We start from the raw sequence: 10,101 nt of genomic DNA, 5'->3' as shown, positions 1-10,101 counted from the left end.
TTTACAGAGAGGAAGAGAGAGAGATAAAGAGCTAGAAACGTCAATGAGAGAGAGACATCAACCAGCTGCCTCTTGAACACCTGCTACCGGGGGTGTGCCCGCAACCAAAGTACATGCCCTTGACCGGAATTGAACCCGGGACCTTTCAGTCGGCAGACCGACGCTCTACCACTGAGCCAAAACGGTTTCGGCTGGAAGTCATTTTCTAATTCCACTTTCAAATGACACTGTAGTGTGCTTCCTGGGTGGTGCAGATACCTTATAATAAAAGATTTCCAATTCTTCCCTCTTATTATAACATGGCTGTCATCATTTCACTTATATATATTATAATCGCTGAATACTTTGCTGCTAGTATTTCTAAGGCTTATCTATTAGATCAATTAAGAATAAAGTAAAAGTTTTTACTTTTACCTTGACTTATTCCTTTTCATAGTCTTCCTTCCTTTATGTGAGTGTGAGTTTCTGGCCTGTATCATTTTCCTCCTCTCTGAAGAATGCCTTTTGATCACTTCATGCCAGGCATGACAAATGCTTTCAGTTTTTACCTGAGGAAGTCTATTTCTCCTTCATTTTTGAAACCTTATAGGTTAGTGGGCTCAATATTTCATTCCAATATTTTCTTTTCATGTTTTGTGAAGAAAAGTCTGACACAGTTTTTATCTTTGTTCCATTATAGGTGTTTTTTCTTCTGTCATCTTTCAAACTTTTTTTGTCTCTGGTTTTCTGCAGTTTAAATATGATATGCCTGGCTGTCTTTTTTTCTTTCTTTCTACTTATTCTTCTTGTTGTTCTGTGAACTTCCTGGATCAGTGATTTGCTTTCTGTTAATTTTACAGAATTCTCTCATTACTCTTTAAAATTTATTTTTCTCCTTCTGATATTCCATTATGCATATGTCCTTGGGTATTTTCTTTTTCAATCTTTTTCTCTTTGAATTTCAGTTTGAGGTTTCTATTGACAAATCTTCAAACTCATTGACTCAGGGTCAAGACTATTGGTGAGAAATATTTTTCGTTTCTGCTACAATGTTTTTTATTTTTAGCATTTCCTTTATAGTCTTCCTTCCTTCCATTTTTTTTTTTTTCCTCACCCAAGGATATTTTTCCATTGATTTTTAGGAAGAGTGGAAGAGAGAAAGACAGAGAGAAACATCAGGTGTGAGAAAAATACATCAGTTGGTTGCTTCCTGCATGAGCCTGCGCAACGAAGGTACACGCCCTTGACCATAATCCAACTTGGGACCCTTTGGTCCATAAGCCAGCTAGGACTCCTTTTTTTTCTTAGAGTTCCAATCTTTTTGTTTACATTACCCATATATTCTTTTATTCTTTCTCTTTTTTTCTCTCTTATCACCCATGTATTCTTGCATGTTGTTCACTTGTTCCATTAAAGCCTGTGGCACATTAATCTTAGTTATTTTCAGTTTTATAGAGTCTTTTCCACCTGTAAGTCTGGTAGAGGTGCTTGCTTTGTGTCTTTTCTTGTCTTAGCTTGGTTTGTAATTTTTTTTTTTTTTTAAACCTAGACATGATATATTGGGAAATAGTAACTGAGGTTTTAAATGGGCCTTTAGTGTGAGATTTTATGTTTTTCTGGCTATGAATTAGGCTCTGCTTAATGTTTGCAGAGCTTACCTGTTAGGTGTTGGGGCCTTCAGTTTCCTCCAGTGTTCTTGGTTTTTGACTCCCCTCTTTTCTTTGGGTTTGTCTAGAAACTCTTAACAATTTTATTGAGATACTAGTGCCTCGGTGTATGGATTCATGCACATTGGAAGGAAATTAATTGGAAGGTGGCTGGTGGGGTGGGACTGGGTGAGACGGGCTGAAAACACACCTGGGGCAGTGCTGTGGCTCAAAGGGCATTTGCGGAGTGAGTGGGGCCCCTTGGCCTGGCCTGCAGGGATCAGGCTGAAACTGGCTCTCTGACATCCCCCTAGGAGTCCTGAATTGTGAGAGGGCAGTTCTTGGGTGACATACCCCGGAATTGGATGCCCTCCCTCTGGTTCCAGGATGCCACTGCCAAGTCACTGCAGCTAGGCAGCTCCTGAGCATCTGCCCCCTGGTGGTCAGTGAGCGTCATAGCGACCTGCCAGAAGGTCGCTTAGCCTTTTATATTTAGACTACAGGCCCATTGCTCGAAGATTCGTGCAATTGGCCTTCCTTCCCCTGGCTGCTGCCACTGGTTTTCCTCTGGCACCCGGGACCCAGGCCTTCACTCTGGCCACCCCCTTCCATTATTGCTCCAGCCAGAGCCTTCAGTCTTCACTCTAGCCGGAGCACCACTCCTGTAGCTTCCACTGTCCCCTGCCCTCCCCTGCATAGCAGGTGCCCTGCCTGGCTGCCCTGCACCTGCATGTGTGCTGCCCAGAGGCCCGGAGTGGCTGGGGGGCAGGGCCACCACCAGCTTTGTCTGATTAATTTGCATACTCACTCCTTATTGGCTGGTGGGTGACATGATGGTCAATTTGCGTATTTCTCTCTTATTTGTGTAGATAATTCATAACCATACAATTCATCCATTTTAAGGGTACATATAAGTCGTTCATTTGTAACAGAGATATTTGCAACCATCACCAATTTTAGAACATTTTGATTACTTCACAAAGAAGTCTGTGTCCTTTACCTAAAGTAACCTGTATAGATTTCCCTGTTCTGGATGTTTCATATGAATGGATTCATATACTACGTAGTCTTCTGTGACTGATTTCACTTAGCATGATGTTTTCAAGGTTCATCATGTTGTATCATGTTTCAGTACCTTATTCATTTTCACGGTCAAATATTCCACTGCATCGATGTACAATAGTCCTCTTTCATCCACGGGGATACATTCCAAGACCTCCTGTGGATGCTTGAAACCATAGAGAGTATATATAGTATGTTTTCTCCTGTAATGCATACCTATGATAGTTTAATTTATAAATTAGGCACATTAAAGTGAAACAATAATAATAAAATAGGACAATTACCAATCATATTCTATAACAGAAGTTATGTGAATGGCTTTGGGGCCATTATTAAGTAACATACAGGTCACTTGAACAGAAGCTCTGCAATAGTGACAGTTGATCTGATACAAGACTGCTGTGAAGTGACTGATGGGTGGGTGTCCTTTACCTAAAGTGACTGTGAATAAGGCATGCGTCGGATGGACAAAGGACTGATTCAGGTACCACGTGGGACCGAGTGAGAGGGCATGAGCTTTCATCACATTACCCAGAATGGTATACAACTTAAAACTTAACAATTGTATTTCTAAAACTTTTCATTTAATATTTTTGGATTATGGGTAACTGAAACTGCAGGTAGTGGGGACTGTTGTGCCACATTTTGTTTATCCATTTGTCAGGTAACGGACATTTGAGTTGTTCATATTCTTTGCCTATTATGAATAATGTTGCTGAAAACGTGTGCACAAGTTTGTACCTGGGCATGTTCTCGTTACCTAAAAATGGGATTGGTAGGTCATCTGGTAAGTTTATATTTAACTTTATAGGAAAATGCCAAATTGTTTTCCGAAGTGGCTATACAGTTTTGAATTCCAAAAAGCAGTGTATGTGAGTTCCAGTTGCTCTGTATCTGTCAGCAGTTTGTATTGTCAGTTTTTAAAATTTGGAGCCATTCTCATAAGTGTGTAATGGTAATGATATACCACTACACTATGTCAAATATGTCATATCTTATTTGCCTTCGATATATCCTCTCTGGTGATGTCTGTTAATACCTTTAGCTTGTTTTTTAAATTGGGTAGTTTACTGCATTTTAGGAGTTCTTTGTATATTTAAGATAGAAGCCCTTTATCAGATCTGTGATTTAGAAATATTTTCCACTTTCTGGCTCTTCATTCTTTCTAAAGTATCTTTCAAATACCGTGTTTCCCCGAAAATAAGACATCCTCCGAAAATAAGACCTACTTAACAGGTTTCCTTCTGAAATATAAGGTATCCCCCGAAAATAAGGCCCCCCCCCAGGCTAAACATGAGAGATTTGGTCCACTGATTCTGAAAGAAATGGAGTCATAAGAAATACACCAGGAAATTCAGGAATTGGATTGTTATGATGATGTTCCAGAAGATGATGACATGATTGTCATTGAATAAATGAGTAAATTCTTGATACTATAGGATTCACAGTTTGTCTGGTTTGTGTTGACAACTACCGTACTACCGTACCGTATACAGGTAATAAATTTCCTTTATTTTCATTTAACAATAAATGTGTACCGTATTCTTCTTCATGGAAAAATAAGACATCCTCTGAAAATAAGACCTAGCGCATCTTTGGGAGCAAAAATTAATATAAGACACTGTCTTATTTTCGGGGAAACGGTAGTTAAAGTTCTTATTTTGTTAAGCACAGTTTATCATTTTGTTAATGGGTCTTACATGCTTTTGGTATCATTATCTAAGAAATCTTTGCCCAACCCATTATCACGAAAATTTTCTCTGATGTTACTTATCCAGATTTTTTACCATATATGTCTATGACTAATTTGAATTAAATTTTGCCTAAGGTATGAGGTTAAGTTTGGAGTTTTTTTGTTTTGTTTTGTTTTTTTTATCAATCTTTATTGTTCAAATTATTACAAAGGTTCCTCATTTCTTCCCCCCTCCACCAGGTTCCCATCCCACCCTCCGCCCCCTCCCCATCCCCCATTGTCCTCATCTATAGGTGCAGTTTATGTTCAGTCTCTTCCTCCCTCCCTTTCCCCGATAGTAAATCCCTTTTCAGATAGTAAATCAGTTACTTAGCATTTTCTCATATCAATAATACCTCCATATGCCCAATGATACATTTCACACAAAAGACATTTCCAAATAGGTCAACCAGCCTCATCCAGGCCCCACCCAAGGCACTCACAGATCAACACCCCAGCCCTATACTAACTCAACACATCCAGATCTAAGCCTTCATCACTTGATTCAGCAGACCCTCAAGTTCCCACAAAAGTTTCCAGCCATGTCTGAGAGGCAGCCGTGGGGCAGGGGCAGGTGAGAAGCGAGCTGTTTCGGGCCTGGCTACTTCGGGCCTGGCCTCTGTTGCTCTGGTTCGTTCCAAAACCAGCTGCTCCGGGTCTGGTCACTGCCGCTCCCGACCTAGTTGCTCTGGACTTTGCTGCTGCTCCGGGCCTGGCCGCACCCAACCCGGCTGCTCTGGGCCCGGCTGCTCCAGGCCCGGCCGCTCCGGGCCTGGCCGCTCCCAGCCCAGCAGCTGCTGCTCCAGGCCTGGCCACATCCGAGCCGGCTGCTCCGGTCCTGGCTGCTCCCAGCCTGGCAGCCGCTGCTCCGGGCGGCCTGGCCGCTCCCAGCCTGGCAGCCGCTGCTTTGGGCCTGGAAGTTTGGAGTTTTTTGTGTTTTTTTTTGTTTTGTTTTTTAGCCTGTAGACACCCATTTTTGAAAAGATTATCCTTTCTCCATTGAATCACCTTCGCATCTTTTGTAGAAACCCAATTGACTATATAAGTGTCAGTATATTTGTAGATAATCAATTCTGTTCCATGGACCTCTCTCTAAGCCAGTACCATCCTTTCCTGATAACTGTAGGCTTATGAGCTTTAAAACCTGGCAATTAACTCCTCCAACTGTTCCTTTTTCATAGTTGATTTTTATTATTCTGCTTCCTTTGCCTTCCCACATAAATTTTAGAAAGTTTATTGATTTCTGTAAAATATCCTTTTGGAATTTGATTGGAATTGCTTTGCATCTTAAAATCTGTTTAGGGAAATCTTGAGTTTTCAATTCATGAACATGATGAATCTCTTCATTTTTAAAGGTCATTTTGGTTTTTCATAAGCATGCAGCACACAGACCTTTTACATAACTTGTAAGATGTACACCTAAGTATTTTCATGGGTTTTGTTGCTGTCCTAAAAAGCATATTTAAAATTTTTAATATCCAATTTTTTGCTCTCATGAAAATAGGTTTTTTAAAAATATTTTTAAAAAATGATATAAAGGGAGGAAGAGAAACATTGATGCATTGGATTGGCTGCCTCCTGCATGCCCCCTTCTGGGGACCAAGGCCGATACCTGGGCTTGTGCACTTGACCGGAATGGAACCCAGGACCCTTCATTCCGCAGGCTGATGCTCTATCTTCTGAGCCAATCCATAGCTATACAATGGGCAAAATACAATTTTTTTATATTGACCTTGTGTCCTGTGAAATTGCTCAATTCACTTCTAGTAAAGTTTTTTTGTAGATTCTCTGGAATTGAAAATGTGATAGTTATCAATGCAGATTAGACACAGATGAAGAGAATTTGTGAACTGGCAGATTAATTTTACAAAATTACCTACAATGAGATGCAGAGATGTACTGATAGAAAATAGGAAAGAATAGGCAACAATCATGGGAGATGGAATGGTAGCAACTCATATACCCTTAAACAAGGTCCAGAAGGGAAGGGAAATCGCATAACGCCTTTGAGTTAATGTCTTTTTTGCACACTCCTGCATCTAATCAGCAAGTTCTACCATATCCAGCTGATCTTTTCTCCATCTCTACTGCTACAGCTATAGTTCCCACCACCATGGATAATCCTGCTTGACAAATCCTTCAGTGACTTCCTATAACACTCGGTCTGACCCTGAACTCTTTACTATGGTCTACAAGTCCTACAGGTTCTGGCCACTGTCCATTTCTGTGACTTACTCTTGAGATATCTCATCATAGCTACCCCAGTTCAGACAGTCTGTCCTGCTTATACCTCAACATAAAACCAAATGTGTTTCCATCTTAATTTTGGTTCTGGCAAAGCTGGGTGAATGGTGTCATGGGGAGATACAGAAGCCTGAAGAGGGAGCAAATTTGTGAGAGGAAGGTAGAAAATGAAGAATATATTTTGGCCATTAAATTTGAGATTCCTATTACATATCAAAGTAGAAATGTTGAGTAAGCAGGTAGATATGGGAGTCTAGAGCTCACATGAAAGGTCACAAGGATATAAATTTGGAAAGTAACTTTTTTCTACAGTCATAAGTAAAAAGTTTTCTCTATGCTGTACACTTTCCTGTTGTTGCTTTATTGCTCTGGAAGGACAGTACATATTAATCTGGCAGTCCAACCTCTCTCACAATCCTGGACTGCTGGCTCCTAATCACTCACCTGCCTGCCTTCCTGGTTGCCCCTAACTGCTTGCCTGCCTGATCCACCCTAACTGCCCTCTTGCCAGCCTGGTCATACCAACTATTTCCTCCCCACCCCCATCCCCACCCCCGCCAGCCTGGTCAGTTGTTTGGTCATCCGACACAGCCTGCTTGTTCAGTTGTTTTGTTGTTCTTCACTAACCCCCTGCCGGCCTGGTCCTAGGCAGCCATCTTGTGAGGACATGAAGGCATATTACCTCTTTATTATATAGGATTGAATTATCTTAATCATTTTATGGCTTTTCAGATTATTCTATTTGCAGAATAGAACTGGCCCTTCTATTTGCATCTGCTAACTTTTCCTGCTGTAGGTAGTGTGTATATGTACATTTAATCTTAGAACTTTTCCCCCTGTGGAATTCTACCAGAGTCCGAATTGATTTTTTTTTTTTTAAATATATTTTATTGATTTTGTACAGAGAGGAAGGGAGAGAGTTAGAAACATTGATGATCGTCACCGATCAGCTGCCTCTTGCACAACCCCTACTGGGGATATGCCTGCAACAAAGGTACATGCCCTTGACCGGAATCGAACCCGGGTCCCTTCAGTCCCCAAGCTGATGCTCTATCCATTGAGCCAAACCGGTTTTGGTGATTTTGTTGTTTTTTTGATTTGTGGTTTCACAGTATATACTCAGCCTATACCCAGACCTTAAACTTACCTGTGGTGCAGGCCCTGGATTGACTTCTCATGGATAACTTTATTTCTGGGCTCCTGGATGAGTTGTGCTAGTTCTGTTTGAATACATGAGCTCTTTGTGACTTTATGGAGGGGATTAAGTCATAGCTCCATTTTCTCCTGTAACCCTGAAACCAAGTCTTTTGTCCCTACACAGATAATAGGATCTCAGAACTTCATTGGCTTGAGGAAATCTACCAGACTAAGAACATTTTTGAATTGGGGAGCAGTTTCTGTCCTCTTAGCAATAACGGCTGCTAGATTTGTGTAAATAGTAAACAAACATTTTCTATTAATTGGCGTAACTCAAGTTTTTATTGTTGTTTTATTGTACATAGAGTGCTCTGGCATTTGATAATAGATTTTTCAGCAATCGATTTCATTTTACAGCTTATTGATGCCAGCATAGACTCTGAAAAATTGAGGTCTTTTAACCAGGGAGACGATTATATTGGTATTTTCTGGAACGGATGTGATAAGAGTGCTTATTACTATTACTATAATTTCCAATCTACTTCTAGAGGCAAAATTGGGGAAACTATTAAGTGGTCACATTCTCATATAGCTTCACTAAAGTATTTACTTTGAATAAGCTTATATAATCATTTAAAATGTATAAAATTCTACTATACTGGGTCAATCAGTCCAACATCAGAGACTTTCACCCTTGTTATAATAAGCTCCTGTTGAAACACCAGAATCTTTTTTTGACAAATATTTATGAATATATTTAACAAAAAATAAGTCAGTTGAGATGAGATTTAATTTTGTGTAATTCAAAAGATTATTTTAAAATTTTGAGTTTAGAGAGAGGAAGTGAGGTGGAGGGAGAGAGAAACTTCAATCAGCTGCCTCCCACACAGGATTCAAACCCACAACCTGGGTATGTGCCCGACTGGAATCGAATCTGCCACTTTTTGGTGTACAGGACAATGCTCTAATGAACTGAGCCATATTGCCAGGGCAAGGATATTATTTTTTTTATATATATTTTAATTGATTTCAGAGAGGAAGGGAAAGGTAGAAACATCAATGAGAGAGATGTTTTCCAGTGCTATGTACAATGGATGTTCCAGAAAATCCCAATATAATTGTCTCCCTGGTTAAAAGACCTCAGAGTCTATGCTGGCATCAATAAGCTGTAAAATGAAATTGATTGCTAAAAAATCTATTATCAAATGCTAGAGCACTCAATGTACAATAAAACAACAACAAAAACTTGAGTTACGCCAATTAATAGAAAATGTATTTTACTATTTACACAAATCACTGCTTTCTGCATGCCCCTTATTAGAGAATCGAGCTGGCAACCTGGTCATGTGCCTTTGACCAGAATTAAACCCAGGACTCTTCAGTCTGCAAACCCATGCTCTAGCCAAACCATCTAGCACGTGTCAAACACAAGGCCCGCGGGCCAAATCCGTCCCGCCAGGCCTTGCAATGTGGCCCGCACCGCGCTGTCATCACTGCACTCCGCTGCGTTTCCATCACAATGACAGTTTATGACTGTTCAGTAAACCATTCGGCCCGCGATTTAGGCTGGATTTTAGATTTTGGCCCCTTCTCTGATTGAGTTCGACACCCCTAACTAGGGTGACTTTAATGTTATAGTCATACTGTCTTCCTCTTACTTTTGACACTTATCGAGGCAATCACTATTATCATTATAGTGTCTGTACTACTAGAAATATTCTTCCTCTTACTTTTGACACTTAGAGGCAATCACTATTATCATTATAGTGTCTGTACTACTAGAAATATTCTTTTTTTTAAAAATATATATTTTGAGTTTTTACAGAGGAAGAGAGAGGGATAGAAAGTTAGAAACATCGATGAGAGAGAATCATCGATCAGCTGCCTCCATCACACTCCCTACTGGGGATGTGCCCACAACCAAGGTACATGCCCTTGACTGGAATCGAACCCGGGACCTTTGAGTCCGCAGGCCGACGCTCTACAGTGGTTGAGATCGGCGTTTGGTTCCCAGTTGGGGCACATGCCCAGGTTGCTGGATCACCGGTGTGGGGAAGGCGACAGATCGATGATTCTGTCATTACTGATGTTTTTCTCTCTCCCTTCCTCTTTAAATTTTTAAAAAATAATTTTCTATTGATTTCAAACTGCCTACACATCTGAATTCCAGCTTTGCCCTTCCAATTTGGAAACAACTTCAACATGTATGTTGTGAATTCTCTCTTCCATTTCTTTAATGATATATTGCTCCCTCCATAATCTTAGAAAAATATTACTCTGAGCTATGCTCAATAGCTGGCT

The sequence above is a fragment of the Pipistrellus kuhlii genome, unplaced genomic scaffold (genome assembly GCF_014108245.1).
Source record: "Pipistrellus kuhlii isolate mPipKuh1 unplaced genomic scaffold, mPipKuh1.p scaffold_m20_p_15, whole genome shotgun sequence".
NCBI lineage: Eukaryota > Metazoa > Chordata > Mammalia > Chiroptera > Vespertilionidae > Pipistrellus > Pipistrellus kuhlii.
This window is presented reverse-complemented; position numbering follows the sequence as displayed.